The following is a 16,077-nucleotide window of genomic DNA, read 5'->3' on the forward strand; positions in this document are numbered from 1 at the left end:
CAAAGTCATGTTTATTGCTTGCATTTAAAAAGTTGGCCTACTTTCTTTGCTTGGAACATATTTGGTTTGTAGCACTATTTTTCAGGGCATGTGCGATATTTTTTCATTGTTGCTATCGGCTGTAATTGATTACAGTTTGGTAGTTGAATTGAAAAAACTGTTTTTATAGGTGAAGTAATGTGATTTATGGATTTATTTGCTGATATTTTGAGCTGAAAGAGTGTCTTCTTTAGTTTTAAGTTTTTCTTTCTTAAATGAGGCTTAAGTTAAGCCTGTGGTTCAAGTGCCTTCTGGATTAAGTAGTATTTGTTTGGTCTTAAAGGCGTTCAGTTTTTGCAGCATGTAATCTTGTCATTTAACTGGTGTCAGTTTAAACAAATCGAAATATAGACCAAAAAAAGGGTGAAGATAAAATTATTGACAGTTTTGATTTCCGGTCTTTGTGATATTAAAACAGAGTCTGTATAAAAACATTGTTTTATTGTTATTTTAAGTGTATTTAATACCTAGTTTTGTTATTCCTCTATTGTATCATACCATTTCCTTCTAACCCCAACATTGAAAAGGAAATCGACAAGAACAAACGCTTTCTGTATTCTCTTGTTGATAAGGGAGAGTGCGTACTTAGATTCGCTTTGAAACAGAGGCTTAAGTAAACTTTAACTCGAAAGTGTGCTCTTATTGATTCAATTATTTACCAATTATTCATTATTCATAATTATTGGTAAATCGTAAGTGCTGAAGTGGCGAAAAATGCCGCTAGGAATGTACATTAAATTCGAAATAAACAACGTGCCTAAGATGATGTCTTGTGTTGTCCTTAGGGTCGAGACGGCAAAGTTTTGGTGACTTCAATGGTTTTCCACATTCGGTTACAGCACGGACCTTTCCCACTTATATACGTTATACGTTTACAACCCGCCTATTAATTTTTGCGCGATTTTATTTGCTACTGTACGTCACGTGGTGTGAACATCACGCAATAACCCTTGTCGGCAATAATTTCGCCGTTGAAAGAACAAAGCCGGCGAAAAAAATGGCGTGCAATGCGTACGTTTAGCGGAGCTCCGCGCGCTGAATGTGGGCGTGCGGAGCACCATGGGTAAGAAAATATGGAGCAAACGAATCGTCTACCTTCATGATGTCCTCGAAAACCCCAGCCGTGTCATCACTCGACTGATTTACAGGATTGATCCCCGAATGATGTATTAAATGCTCCTTTGAAGCGTTCAAAGGTGGTGAGAGCCTGTCCGAAGTCGTTCGTCGTTTTGCCACGTGAGAGACCTCTCACTGACGTTCAAGATGGTATCATATTCATCCTGGGATTCCTTTGCATTCTGGAGTTCCTGGGGTGGTGACCAAAGGCCATACACTCTATAGCCAAACTGGTTTTTTGTGGAGGGTTCCCCGCACCTGGATGAGCCACCCCCTGATTTTAGGCCAGGACGATGCACAATTACGAGCGCTATTCAGGAAAGCCATTGGCTTCATCTGTTCAGGGGAACGCCCCGCACTCTATTCTGTATAACTTGTTTTTCTGCCACTCAGCTCCCCATGGATTAGAATGTTCCTCCTGCCGCAAACCCTGGAAGATGCGCGTAGTAGATAAATGGTTTTAGAAATTCGGTTTGTTATTGGGTGTTTTTACAGTTCTTTTGCTTATTTTATGATTTTTGTGTTTTCGCCAATTTTTTGATACTGTGGATTTTCTGAGAGTTGTTTGTTTTATACGATTTTTTTTTCGGTATTATGAATAGTGTGAAAAAAAGCGGGGATAAAGAACACAGGCAAGCAAAGCTTATCAATGGGTATGCACCCTGCGAGCAGAGCCTCTCAAAAACTCACCTGAGGGCGAGAAAGAGAGGCTGCAGAAAACGTGTATAGTCTTTTAGGTCGCAGCAGTCCAACTTTCTGAGCTATTCACTCTGGTGAAACCGGTTTAGGCAACGCGCGGATCATATTTTTGACAAGGTCAAGGTCAAAATCGAGCCTTCAGTATGAAAATTAACATGGCGTCTTGAAGTGCGATGGAGACTTGGCCTGGGTTTGAAACTGTCTCCAAGCAACATACTTTATAAAGACTTAACATGATTTCTGCAGAGTTCTTTCTTTCTCATCGAGCTAAGAAAGGCTCAGCTAGCAGGGTGTGGGTACGAAACAATAACGCGCAAAAAATTAAAATAAAAGGTTTTAAAAAAGATAAAGAAAATGTCACAAAATAATTTTAAAATGAACTATTAAAAATTTAGAGAACGAAGACTTGGAAAAGAACAAAGACAAATAGAAGAACTTGAACATTAAAAAAATGATCAGATAAGTAATATTTTAGAAAAAATGAGAGAAAACCCCAATTTCATAAAAAAAAGTAGTACGGAAATTGAAGAATTCTGTAAAAGTGCTGGTATTGTACCACCGAAGTCGGAGAAGATGGAAAAGAAATAAAAAGTATCAGAAAAATCTGCATTAAAAGGTTGTCTAAAAGAGTTAAATTTGAATTGAAAAATGTTGACGTAAGTGCAAAAGGAGTTAAAGTGGAAAATTAAAAATCAAATCAGTTTTATTGAATTAGAACCAGAAAAGAATAGAGGAAGGGGATGACTAAAGGGCACATGGAGAACACAGTTGAGAAAAAAAGGGAAGAGGTGGACTGCAGATCATGAAAACAGGAGCCAGCGCCAGTGGCTAGCAGGCAAGAGTGGAAATAGCCTGTGGAGCACAAAAATATTAAAGTTGTAGTTAGTGTGGAAATGGTATTTAATTTTTTTTTTTAAACAAAGACACTTAGTAAAACAATATTTTATACATTTTGAAATTCAAAAGCTAATTATAACGAAATAAATGAAGATTATCTTTTATTAAAACATAATACAAAAAACTAACAGAAAAACAAATTAATACAGAATTAGGACTGAGTAATCTCAAGTTTGAAAAAAATCCTTAGTTTTAAAATACATACGCATGAAATAAATCCTTTACCAAAATTTATTGCAGTAAAAAAGGAAGGGTGCCAAATTCACTGAGTTAGGAATTCGAGTTGGGTTTTCGAGTTGGATTTTTGAGTTTAGCCTAAATATTGTTTTAGGTCTAATTAGGCCTAAGGTTAGCTCTTCTAAAAGGTTTTTTTTTTTTTTCAACAGTTACATTATAACCTTAGTCTGCATTTTACCCCTGGTCTGCAGTCTCCATTAATTTACAGTGACCAACTCGAAAATCCAACTCGAAATTCAACCCGAAAATCCAATTCGAAAATCCAACTCGAAATCCTAAGTCGAAAATTAGTCTGTTTGCAAAAAAGGCAGTTATTAACATGCAAATCATTTGTTGTTTTAAATGGGCTATTTTTCGTCGTTTTTACCCAAAGGAAAATGGTCAAGAAAGAATAACAGATTTAAAATACAAAACAGATTTAGACTTTTCAGCCTAATAAGCTTTCCACTTCCAAGGACATCCCAAAATTAGAAAAACCATGAAATTTTACCACCAATTAATTAATGTATTTGGATTAAATGAACATTGGAAGGATACATGTTTTCCATTATATAACTCAATCAAAGAATTTACTGAAAATAACTCAATTGATTTATTATTTTTAACTGATTCTGAAGGAAAATGAGAAAATTTGCATTACTCATTCATTAAAAACGTTCCTAGACTGTTTGATTGCCAGATGAATTTTTTTAAAGAGATATTTTTAAAAAACACTTTGAATATTGTAAAGGAAATGGTCTTGCTGTTGTCAAACTAAATATTAAAAAAAAATTAATTTCCAAAATTATCAAAAAGAAGTCAAAAGTAATAAAAGTACCTTTAGTAATTTATGCAGATTCTGAATGTTTTACAGTGTTCCTTAACATTGTGAAGGAAACCCAAAAAAAAGCCATTCCTTTGCTTATCAATCCGGATTTTGTTTTTATGCTGTTTTTCCTTCTGGTATTAATTTTAAATTGATTCTTTATTCTGCAATGAGTAAAGATGACAATGTTGCTGATATCTTTGTTAAGTTTAAGAAAAGAAATACTTTTAAAAAAACAATGAAATTTACCAAGCAAGAAAGATGAAAAACTATTTGATGCTAGTTATGATTGCCATATTTGTGAAAAAAAGCTTTGGCGTCAACTCCAAAGAGTAAAAGGTAAGAGATCATTGTCATTTTACAGGGGCTCTTAGAGGGGCAGCACATAATTCATGCAATGTAAATAATAAAAACCAAAAATGACACCAGTTTTATCTCACAATCTTTCAAATTATGGAGTCTGGTGATGCATCCTTGATTTCCTCAGGTCTCCTAGATCTCTTTTTAATTAATAATGATTATATATCTTAATACAACTCAGTGAAGGTTAAAAAGGTTTCAGTCAACCTTAAAATAATCTCAATAGACCCTTTGCATAAATGGCGCCCAAATTTGAATAACAATACTTGATACATCCTTAGCCTCACATTCATGAGAAAAATCCTTTTTTCTTGAAACAAACACGAGGCTAAGGATGTATAAAGTATTGTTACTCAAATTTGGGCGCCATTTATGCAATTGGTCTATGTCTTCGTGAATCTCAGTATATCTTGGGAAATGACTCTGTAAATATCACTATAACATTGTAAGGCCCAGTTTATCTTTGTAAATATTGGCATATCTCATGACCTTTTTATACATCTTGGTAAAACCGTCAATATCAGTGTAAGTCTGTAAATCTCCTTTATTTGTTAGAGGATCACATTATATTTTGATGTCCATAGGTGAATCTCAGTATATCATGGCAAATTTAAAAAACTGAATCATTTTCGCTATATGTGTGTAAATATCATGTATATCTTGATAAATCCCAGTATATCTTGCTTTATTGTGTATAGCTCTGTATTTAGGAAACAGTACCTTGGAATATCATAATAACCTCACTACATCTTGAGCTCGTAAATCCAATCACGATCTTAAATCCCGTATGTCTCGGTAGATCTTAGTAAATCTCAGGATCTATTCGTTAGGAAATCCCAGTCAAATCCAGGTAAGTCATTTGGAAAATCCGCCAAAAACTCTTGGTCAATTGGCTACATCTTGCAAAATCTTAAAGGTTTCTCCTCTTTAATTATTTCAAGGTTTTTTAGGCAAAATCCTAATCTTACTGTCATTATCCAGGTAAATTTCAGAACAACCTTGTAAATCTCAATTACAATAAGTTCTCAATTATGAATCTGACTTGTTTTAACAAACTGATTGAGTATACTAACTGGTGCTGTCTGTCTGTTGATATCATACAATAACTAGCTACAATCTCTGGAAAATAGGCTAGGTAGGGGAAGGCAATTTGATTTGAGAAAGAAGGGTACGGCGTGTTCCTTAGACTTACAGAAGTAAATAAGACGTAAGGCCCGTTTTTGTAGAGTTACGATCTTTCTTTGAAATTTCAAGGCACAATTACCCCAAGCACAAATACCATAAGTTAAGTAAGGGACAATTAATGAGTTGTACACTGAAAGTAAAACACGACGTGGGACATAATGTCGAATCTTGGCTATAATTCCTATCGACTTGCTGATTTTGTGGCAGATAGATTCTATGTGATATTTCCATGAAAGATTTGAATCAATCAGCAAGCCAAGGTATTTGAAATAATCTTTCATTTCAAGGTTTGCGAGGTGTTAGTCACGGAGTCAAGAATTCCAATCCTAGGTATGAAGGGCATATTCTTTTGCCGGGGACGAAAGATGACAAAGTTTGATTTTTTTATGTTCAAAGACAGTTTGTTGGCCTTAAGCCATTCGTTGAAGTTGCCAAGCTCGCGATTAACAAGAGACTCGAGGTCAGTGAGATCATTTGACGCAGAAATCTTAGTACGTATTGCCAAATCGTAATATGTTGTCAAATAAATACTGTCAATGAACGAAATGGTATATGAAATGAATCGTATACTGAACTGCAAATATGAAATCAAGTAAAGTTATGATCCTCGCATTTATGGACGTAGCCCAGGGCGGTGGAGGGGCCTTTTTTTTCAAGTCGTGCAGGAAACCAAGCGGGTCTTTGTCTTGAAACGTCCCCCCACCGGAAAGCAGGGGCCCCCGACCCCGCTACAAAGATGCGCAATGACCAGACGCATCTGGCCGAGCCATGGGTTTCTCTCCAGCGTCCCCATGGAGCGCTCTGCACATGGGAGAGGTGACAGACACTTTTTGGGCCAAAACTTCCCCCGGTTTTCAGCTTGGACCCACTAACCCCAAGAAGTAGTTGCAGAATTACAAGGCGCATCTCGTGATACCATTGGTTTCCTTGTAGCACCTCAGAGGAAGGCTTTGCGTTAGTGAGGAAAATGATTTTTGGCCATAACTCCCCCCAGTTTTGTCCGGTCTTCCCCATATTCCGTTGGCGTTACCTTCTAGGCCGTACGCAGGTGGGTGCCAAGTTTCAGCTTCGTAGCTCAAATCTGAGGGTCAAATTTCACGACCACTACCCCAGTCGACTCCTAAAGAGCCTCAAATCCTGTGTAGGCGTAAAACTACTACCAGATCTGCACAGCAGATCACCCAAAAAGCTTATTTCAGGTTTCCATGGAGATATCCCATAATACCATACACCGTTGGAAAGGTCTCAACGAGATCTATCACGTGACGAGATATGGGCATCCTGTGTTGAGGTGGGCGCCCTGTGCACAGTCTTTTGTCCTTAACATTCCTACGTTTTATTCCCTTGGGACCCCATTCCTCATGCGCCTAGACCCTATTGCCCAACAACTTTTCGCACCAGTTTCGACCCGGGGCGAATCGACCTGTGGACGCCAGAGGCCCAAGAACACCTCTGTTTTGACACGAAAATGGCCCCCCGGACTTTGCTTTATGCTCATCAGACGCGCCCTCCGGAGACCCTCCTCACGGTGCCCTTGGATTGGCCAAATTCCAAATCCCGGGGGAGTTATCCTCGAAAAACTTGTTTTTCTTTTTTGGGCCTAACTCCCCCCGGTTGGGTCCGGGGGACCCGAGACCGCGCCAGGAAGATTCCTCAGGAGATGGCCCATCTCGTGGTAAGGTCCGTTTCACTTTTAACGGCCTCTGGAAGACTGTACACACATGAGGAAAAGTGGTTTTTCGGGTTTAACTCCCCTCAGTTTTGAGTGTGGTATCTCTAACCCCAAGAAGTAGTTGCAAAATCACAAGGCGCATCTCGTGATACCATTAGTTTCCTTGTAGCACCTCACAGGATGGCTTTGTGTAAGTGAGAAAAACGTTTTTCGGCCATAACTCCCCCCGGTTTTGTCTGGTCTCCCCCATATTCTCTTGGCCTTACCTTCTAGGCCGTACGCAGGTGCGTGCCAAGTTTCAGCTTCGTAGCTCAAATTCAACGGTCAAATTTCACGACCACCTCTCCAGTGGACTCCTGAAGAGCCTCAAATCCTGTGTAGGAGTTAATCTACTACTGGATCTGCACGGCCAAATCATGGAAAAAGCTTATTTCAGGTTGCCATGGAGATATCCCATAATACCATACACCGTTGGAAAGGTCTCAACGAGATCTATCACGTGACGAAATATGGGCATCCTGTGTTGAGGTGGGAGCCCTGTGCACAGTCTTTTGTCTTTAACATTCCTACGTTTTATTCCCTTGGGACCCCATTCCTCATGCGCCTAGACCCTATTACCCAACAACTTTTCGCACCAGTTTCGACCCGGGGCGAATCGACCTGTGGACCTCAGAGGCCCAAGAGCACCCCTGTTTTGACACAAAAGTGGCCCCCCGGACTTTGCTTTATGCTCATCAGACGCGCCCTCCGAAGACCCTCCTCACGGTGCCCTTGGATTAGCCAAATTCCAAATCCCGGGGGAGTTATCCTCGAAAAACTTGTTTTCGTTTTCGGGCCTAACTCCCCCCCGTTTGGGTCCGGGGGACCCGAGACCGCGCCAGGAAGATTCCTCAGGAGATGGCCCATCTCGTGGTAAGGTCGGTTTCACTTTTAACGGCCTCTGGAAGACTGTACACACGTGAGGAAAAGTGGTTTCTAGGGTCTAACTTCCCCCGGTTTTGAGTGTGGTCTCCCTAATCCTAATCATGGCACATCTCGTGGTACCATTGGTTACTTTCTAGCACGCCCTGGGAAAGTCCTGCATACGTAAGAAAAGTCAGTTTTTGGCGATATTTCCTTCCCGGAAATAGCTACTCCCCCGTAACCCCCAGAAGTTCTTGCAGAATTTGATGGCGAATCTCGTGGTACCATTGGTTTCTCTCTAGCACGTCAGGGGAAGGCCCTGTATACGTGAGAGAAGGCAGTTTTTTTTTGGTGATATCTCCCCCCCGGAAATAGCTATTCCCCCCCTAACCCCGAGAAGTTATTGCAGCATTTGATGGCGCATCCATTGGTTTCTCTCTAGCACGTCAGGGGAAGGCCCTGCATGCGTGAGAAAAACCACTTTTTCTCACGAGTTGAGATAGCTTGAAATAAGAGTAAAATATCAATGTCAATTTTTGTGGTAATGACAGAGACCTTAAGATACCTTAAGATAGGTATATATATATCGTCCGCCTGTGGAATCATCGTTCTGGTTGGGAAAAACATGGGCCCAGGATGACCACTTAATTCCCATTCGCTATCTAGATTGGCCATGTAACCAGCATGGTTGCTCTGATAGTGTAGTGGTGATCACATCCAACCGGTAATCAGGGAGACGTGGGTTCAAATCCCGCTCAGGGCATAAAACGTTTTTCTCCCAATGAAAATGCCATCCAGGAGTTGTCCGTCCTTGGTCCCTTCAAACTATATATATATATATTTGTCGCATATTTCCAAGATTTGACTGTAATCAAAGTTAACACAGCGACACTGTGCCATGCCCCCTGCTTGTGCAAGGGGAAGAAACGAACCACTTAAATTTTATTTGAGGTGAAAAATGAACGGTCCTTCCTGACATCTCAATGACCTACGTGGTGGCGCAACTCACCACGCAAAGCTTGAGAGCGGAATTCCCTAGATCAGTTGCATGGGAGGACTTGCACCGGGCCCAAACCCACTTTACGCTGCCGCGCATTGATGCAAACCTTGGAACCCTCCTAAGAGGCCTCTCACCGATCCTGACAAAACGTTCTGGTGAACGGCTATATATTACGCTCGACGCAGACGTTCCTTTCATTGTGGTAACACAAAATTGATCAAAGGCTGTTGATAAGCAATTTATAGCGCATGCACAAATCGGTTTTGATCGGACACAATTTAACAATGGTTGACTGACATATTTAAAGAATCTTTATTTAAAAAAACGCACCGACTGGTGGCGTCACGTAAAGCCGATTATTAAAGGGAGTGCAGACACTTTGTATTCATCAGCATGCAATCGATTCAAAAAAGTATGCGCCTTGAATCGAGACTTTAATTCATCTGATTTATTGTAATACATGTCAAGAGCAGTCAAGGTTAAAAACGCTTTTATTTTGTGCGAGGTATTACAACACGTTTCTTGCCTTTTCATTTGTACGGGATTCTCGAATTTCAGAATTGAATTACTTCCAGACGAGTGGTGAATTTTCGAGTTTCTAACGATACGCGAGGATCTCTTGTCTCCTCTGGAAAGTCACATGGCTATGAACTTTGTATAGCAATCTGTATACATGTTGAATATCTGTTGGCATAATGTTTAACGTTCCTGCAGCAAACACATACAGATCCTATACCAAATCAGGGGAACGACAGTTGAAAGTAAGTAATTTTAAAGGGATAGGATAGCTTGAGGAAAGCTTATGCCCTTGTCTAGAAAGGTCACTTAGCATACCAGTGAACAAATTTGTTCAACTTTGTTCTCTGTTTTGGCCCTAACCATGCACAAACCACGCGATTTTTCTAAAAGAAAGCCAATCAATAGTTTCGATTAATTTATTCAAAATTCAGTTGAGAACCGAGGACAACAGATTGTGCATGGTAAGTCACGGTCAAGTTAACATGAAGTGCGACAGTACTGTTCTCTCTCCGGGTTTCATAAGCAGTTCATCTATATGAACTATGTTTACACAAACAAAAAAACAAAAACAAAACCTTAATTTTTTTTTCCGGCAATTAAGAAAAGCAACCCCAACAACGATAATAACATTTCTTTATTAATATAAAAGGCATTGGGAAAAAAAAAAAAAAAAACCACGATAATCTAGACTAATGAAACATTTCAGCGGGTTAAGAGATGAGATTTTCCAATAATCTTTATTCTACAGGCTTATTTCTTGAGGTGCCTGCAGTTTCAACACTTTGGAGAGGACTGAAATAACAGGTAAGAAAGGTAGAATGTCTGTAGGTGATACATATGATTCAAGTCACCCCATGCAAAACTTAGACAGGAAGAAAGTGCAATACAAGGGAGCTAATGGCGCCATTTTTCCTCTCCCTGTACTCTCTGACTGCTGATCGTTTATTTATTTTGGTAAAGTAAACTGGTAATGAGGAATGGACGCTTTTATGGCCAATTTTAGAAAATTGAGATGTTTTGTAAGTCTTACACGTAAGTCAAATCTCGTTGTTTTGTAAGTCATTACTTAGAGGCCACGACCAAACGAAACATCCGTTCTTAAACGAAGGCGACGGAAAGATAAAGCCGGAAAGAATGTCAACCTTCCAGATTCAACAGAAGTCCAGTAACAAAATCTCATTGCTCTTTAGTTTATTTAGTTACATGCATCTTTTGCTTTCAAAAACACGGCGGACTACTCTATCTCTCTCCGCGAAGTCAATGACAGCAAAACTGCTTCCCGCGAGACGAGGGAAACTCGCGCGAGGTGTTTTCTTATAAAGTCCATATGTGTCATAGTCACTTGAGTAAAATGAAACAAACGATAAAAACAAAGAATGCGACGGAAAATGCCGCAAGCACTGTATGTCCCCATTAACTTATCTCCAATTGATTATGGAGTCATTAAACACTCCTAATTTTAAGCATTGAACCATTTTACGACCTTTTACGGGCACCTCATATCAAAACACGATATCATGCGGTGATGTTGAATCATTCGCTGAAAGGTATGTTGTTGTTCATCTCTGTTTTCGCTTTCTATGGTTCTTTTCATTTTACTCATATATTCTCTGTATATCTAACGCAGAGAGATATGCCTTTCGCATGATTTAGTGTGAATACTTAGCATAGCATGTAAAGACAAACTTATTAGACTTATTGTGTAGCGTGGAGAACTTAGGATTCAATCAGTACAATCAAATGACCCTTGTAAAACTAAAAAGAGAAAGATTTTTCCCTATGAAGCGATCGAAAGAAATACTTGCTATCTGAATTCTTTATCTGCATGCACTGATGCATGCCGTATAAATTAAAATGGTTAAAATGGCGCAAAACTCATCATTGAAATGGCGTTGTATCTGCTCAACGGTTTTGAACATTTTCCTCTGAATTAAACATTCAGGGGAAAATGTTCAAAACCGTTATGAAAATTGCCATAAGATCATGTGGATGAAATGTAGCAAGTATTTTCATGACTGTTTGAAAGCACCGTTTTGTGCTAATACCTCATGCCGGATGCAAAGGTCTGCAAAGGGTCATTGCTGCAGCTCGGCGTAGACAGAGTTGTCTCGGCGTAGATAGAATTGTCTCGGCGCCGTTCTCATCTTTGCTAGACAATTATTAGCTGCCTGTTTGTTTTTTTTGGGAACTAGAATTCTTTTCAATGGAACGGTTACGACTGAATTTACTGACATACAAAATTAAAAAAAATAGTTAGCACATGATAGATAAAACAAAGGGAGAAGATCGTTTTCGTGTAGACAAGCCGCCTAAGATGCCAACTTAATGCCCAGTTTTAAGGTCCCAATTGAAGTAAAAGTCAAGTGAAGTAAAAGTCAAGGTACTCATGCAAATGCAATACACAAAGAATCTTAACCCCAAGAGATTTGATTTGGGTACAACATTGCGTTAGCCGAATTGGTCTTTTGTCTTCTGAAAGTAAACTTCTCAAATAACATGAAGTTAAAGTTTCTCATCAGCTGACGACCAAGAAATGATATGGTTGCCCATGATTTTGCTGCAAACTATCTTAGAGAGGTCCGTGAAAAGTAAAAGAAAGAAGAGGACATTTCATTGCGTGTTGGAAGGTGTCATTTGACTCTTAAAAACGCCTTTGTAAGATGTAGTTGAAATCTAATATAGTGGGCTTGTGGCAGTAGTTCTTCGAATATTTAAAAACGTAAACCCCATGATATCGGTGGCAACTTTATTAGTACTTTGGTTTTTAGTGTTAATTTTCATTTATCGATTCTGTTTCTCCACAGGTAACTGAAAGGCTACCCTGCCGTGGTAAAAATATAGATCCTCTCCCGGACTGATGTGAACCTTTTGGCATACTGATATGATGTGAGTCCCCACTAAGTTATCTGCGACCGTAGGGTCATTTTACTCTTATCGGAATGTTTATTCAGATGTGCACAACAACGTGGTAATACGAAATGCAATTGTCATCCCAGGCAATTTTCTTAATGTTAGTTTTCAGTAAATGGGTTCTACTAAAGGTTTTGGCTTTAAAGTGAAAATTGGACCAAACAAAAATATCCTCTACCTCTATATAGGACGGACGCAAGGAGACAATTAGGCAAAAAAATTCTGAGCTGTCTAGATTTAACACTTTTGACAAATTCTCATTGCGCATTTTATCTTTTTTTTTTTTTTCAAAAATAATGTTCTCTCTCGGCAGAGTCATTAGACAATATCCGACCTACTTCCCGCCAAAATCATGACGAAAAAAATGCGCGCGAAATATTGTCTTGTGGCGTCTACAATAGTGAAAATGGGAGTATCTGACAAACATCTGCCAAAAAAGTAATTAAGCGGGAAAGAGTTTTCGGGAATCTTTTGAAAAAGCGATATGATGTGTGTACCCATTAACTTACTGCAAATAGAGTCGTGATTATGTGGTCTCAGTTACACTCCTCGTAGCCTGAGGCTAATAGATTCAACTTGCGAAAACGTCATGCCAAAGTAATGTTCTAGACAAAGTATGGCCATATTGTACCTTTTTTTCAACTTGATCCATATGACTGCGTAAAGGATAAGCTAGCAAACTCGATATAATGTCATTACAAACCCTTATGAAAAGTCAGTGTTTGGACGTTTAGATTTCTCGCACTATCAGTGAGTGCGGGGGTTGTTTTGCTAAGCGGTTAACAATATTTATTGCTGCACGGCTGTCTTTGAAAGAAAACGACTTAAATAAGAGAAAAACGGTAGCATAAACGAACTTAAAGAAGATGCCTACTATTCAGCAAACTAATCTTAAAAGGGTCAGTTAAGGTTAAAAGAAAGAAAAAAGTCTTTTATTACCTATTGTCACTAGTTTTTGTTTGACTTCTGAAAATGCTGTATTAAGATACGTACTTTTTCCTCCTATTTGAAAAGTCTATGCAGTCATTGTATTATTGTGAATTAGCCGCAGCATCGTAGTGCTGAGAAAAATGCTATTCTCGGTTTGAAACAACTGTGCTTCGATAGGTCGTTGGAGAACAAAGCTTTCTTTGATAATGTGCCTTTTAGTTTGTTCCTCGCAGTTGGTTACTTTTATCTTGAGACCAAACATCATGTAAAACAGGTTCTTTTCTTTGGTGGGGAAACGAGAAACTGGCCCGATTATCAAGGACGTGAAAAACGTGTTGCTTTATTTAAGAATCCAAAAATCCATTAAGGTAAGTACAAATGTTGTTGTTTTAGAATATCAAAAGATCAAGTTGTCGTCTCAAGATACTGAGCTCCATTCCCTTTTTGAAGTATGATAAGGGTTCCTTGAATGGGTATTGCAGTGCTTTGATAAGTCGTTTCACAAAGAAAGTTCCATTGATAATTTGCTGTCTCACTTGTAATACACAGTTGCTTTTTTAGATCTTTAGACCAAAAATCCAAACAGATACTTTTCTTTGGTGGGACCTGAGAATCTGACAGCATTAGCAACTCTTAAATCTACGTGATAAGACTGTCACTTAAATGGCCTTATACGTGAATGAATTTCGTAGCTACTTGTCTGAAGATAAATGGATACCTTGCCTCAAAGCATCATACTTCACGTTTTCTCATATTTACCCTACAAATTTGTTCGAAGAACCGCTTCTCTAGTGTGCAAGGCTTGGCTGCAAATTTCTTACGACAAAACTCTGATTAAGTACGCAAGAAATCATGAATTCTCCGTTGTAAAAGCACAGAACACATCAAAGGAGACAGTGGATAACTTTCTCATAGCAGTCCAATGGAGGCCTAGTCTATTCCGCTCTATTGATTTAAGTGGCGCAAAAACAACCTGGGCAACATTTTGCAAAATAGTGGAAAACTGTGCTGGACTGACAGTTCTTAACATGGCAAAAATGAAAGGTGAACTTTCTAAATATCCAGTTATTCGAGCTGTTAACATTGCGGAGCTCAACTTGAGCCAAACAATGTTGGATGACAGCCATCTAGTTTTTGTTACCGGAAGCATACCCTCGTTAGGAATATTAAACGTAGGCAGCTGTGAAAATTTGACTTACACAGGAATTAGCAATGCCTCTTTTTCGTCCTTGCGTTTTCTTAGACTAGCTTTTTGTAAGGTGGGTGTTGAGTCCATCATTTGTGCCATTCAAAAGCACGAGATTTTCGCGATGTGCGTGGAGGGAATATCACTAAGCAAAGAGGACATCGCACGTTTGTTTGATCTCTTTCCAGACATAGCCGAGGTTGGTGTTCACTCTTTATGTGGTTTGCCACGAGGAGCTGTTTCTTACCAAGCACTGGCGTCTCTTTGCTTTTATTGCCGCTCATCACCCCAGTCTACAGTATTGACCGCCAAAGAAAGTATTGATGGAAGCTGGATGGAACTTTAAAAAAAACTACTAAAAGAATTGATATTGCTAACCTAACCTTGAAAAGCTTCGAATTTAGAAGGAACACCGACGGCAACGAGAATGTCATGAATTTTGCTACCGTCAAAGTGTTTGATTTTTGTTTTGATTCATAAACCGTGCCCTGTACTTCAGGTATGCCTTTTTCCCTCTGATGTCAAGATATCCATTTTTCTTACTTTTTCATAGCATTTTCCAACCTTTTTCTTGTCCAGTGTTATAATCTGAAACAAACTTTTCAATGGTGGCTATCCGTAGACATTGAAAATGTCAATTCTCGTAAAATCTATTGTCATGTTGTCCCTGGATATCTTATTGTCTTGAACTGATTGATTTCATCTTCGCATGCTAATTTTAACTACAACAAGTTAATTTACAATCTTCACGACATAACTATCAGAAAATTCCAAGACTTTCCAAACCTAAGTAAAAGGAAATCACGAATAACACGTTTCCCCAATAGTAAAAATCACTCAATTGCGAGGACATTTTACGAGGGACTCAAAAATGTCCCCAGATTCTGAACAGACCCCACAGTTCCCAAGACTGTGCATAGGTGAACCTATATGGCTTTTACGGGTCAAAACTTGCGTCAGTTAAACACAATAAGATATGCAGGCGCCATTTTCTTCGTTGTATGAATTGTGCCACTCTGGTTTAGGGGCCGACCATTTAACTCTTGAGAGGGGAGGGTGGGTGGGTGATTTCTGGTCAGCAATTTTTTTTTCTAGCAAACTGAGATATGTCCAGGTGCGTCCCAATTAGACGCACGCGGATTTCAATAAGCGTCACGAAGTGTCCCCTTGCTCTTCTAGCCAACTTCAACATCACTTGTGTCTCAGAATACAAACAATTTATGTCACAAAGTGTCCCCCAAAGGCTGCTCTTTAAGTGAAGATTAACTGCTGCATTTACCCAAAGCTAAAAATAACGCTAACCTTTACCCTTACCTTATTGTTGAAAATAGGTAGCAAATGCTTAGACTTAAATTGGGACACATTTTTTTTTCCCTCCTAAATGCTCTGCAGGATATATATTTTTCTCTCCTCATTTCTCTGCAGGATGGTTTTCCTCAAAAAGTGTCGTGTTTACATTTACAGAGTGTATTTACATTTACATTGTGGTTATTGCAGTAATAGTTCTAATATATGGAGCTGCAAAACCTTAAAATCAAAGCTATACAAAATCTTCTTGCATAGCGACATGTTTTCGGAATGTCATTCTTTAGAATCATTTAACATTACCTAATAACATA

At 39.0% G+C, this 16,077-nt stretch overlaps 1 protein-coding gene and 1 long non-coding RNA gene across 4 annotated transcripts in view; one reads left to right on the forward strand and one right to left on the reverse strand.

The window, feature by feature from the left end:
* Nucleotides 1–2,199, forward strand: part of LOC138031398 (uncharacterized) — a 7,544-nt gene extending 5,345 nt beyond the window's left edge. Inside the window, exon 5 of one of the 2 annotated variants that reach the window (XR_011128238.1) lies at nt 825–2,199. This is a non-coding gene — a long non-coding RNA (uncharacterized lncRNA). The remainder of the gene's footprint in view (nt 1–824) is intronic. The other variant, XR_011128237.1, reaches the window with a different exon arrangement.
* Nucleotides 1–16,077, reverse strand: part of LOC138031561 (protein toll-like) — a 178,174-nt gene that overhangs the window by 145,172 nt on the left and 16,925 nt on the right. The window lies entirely within an intron of this gene.

Source organism: Montipora capricornis, chromosome 2 (genome assembly GCF_036669925.1).
Source record: "Montipora capricornis isolate CH-2021 chromosome 2, ASM3666992v2, whole genome shotgun sequence".
NCBI classification, from domain to species: Eukaryota; Metazoa; Cnidaria; class Anthozoa; order Scleractinia; family Acroporidae; genus Montipora; species Montipora capricornis.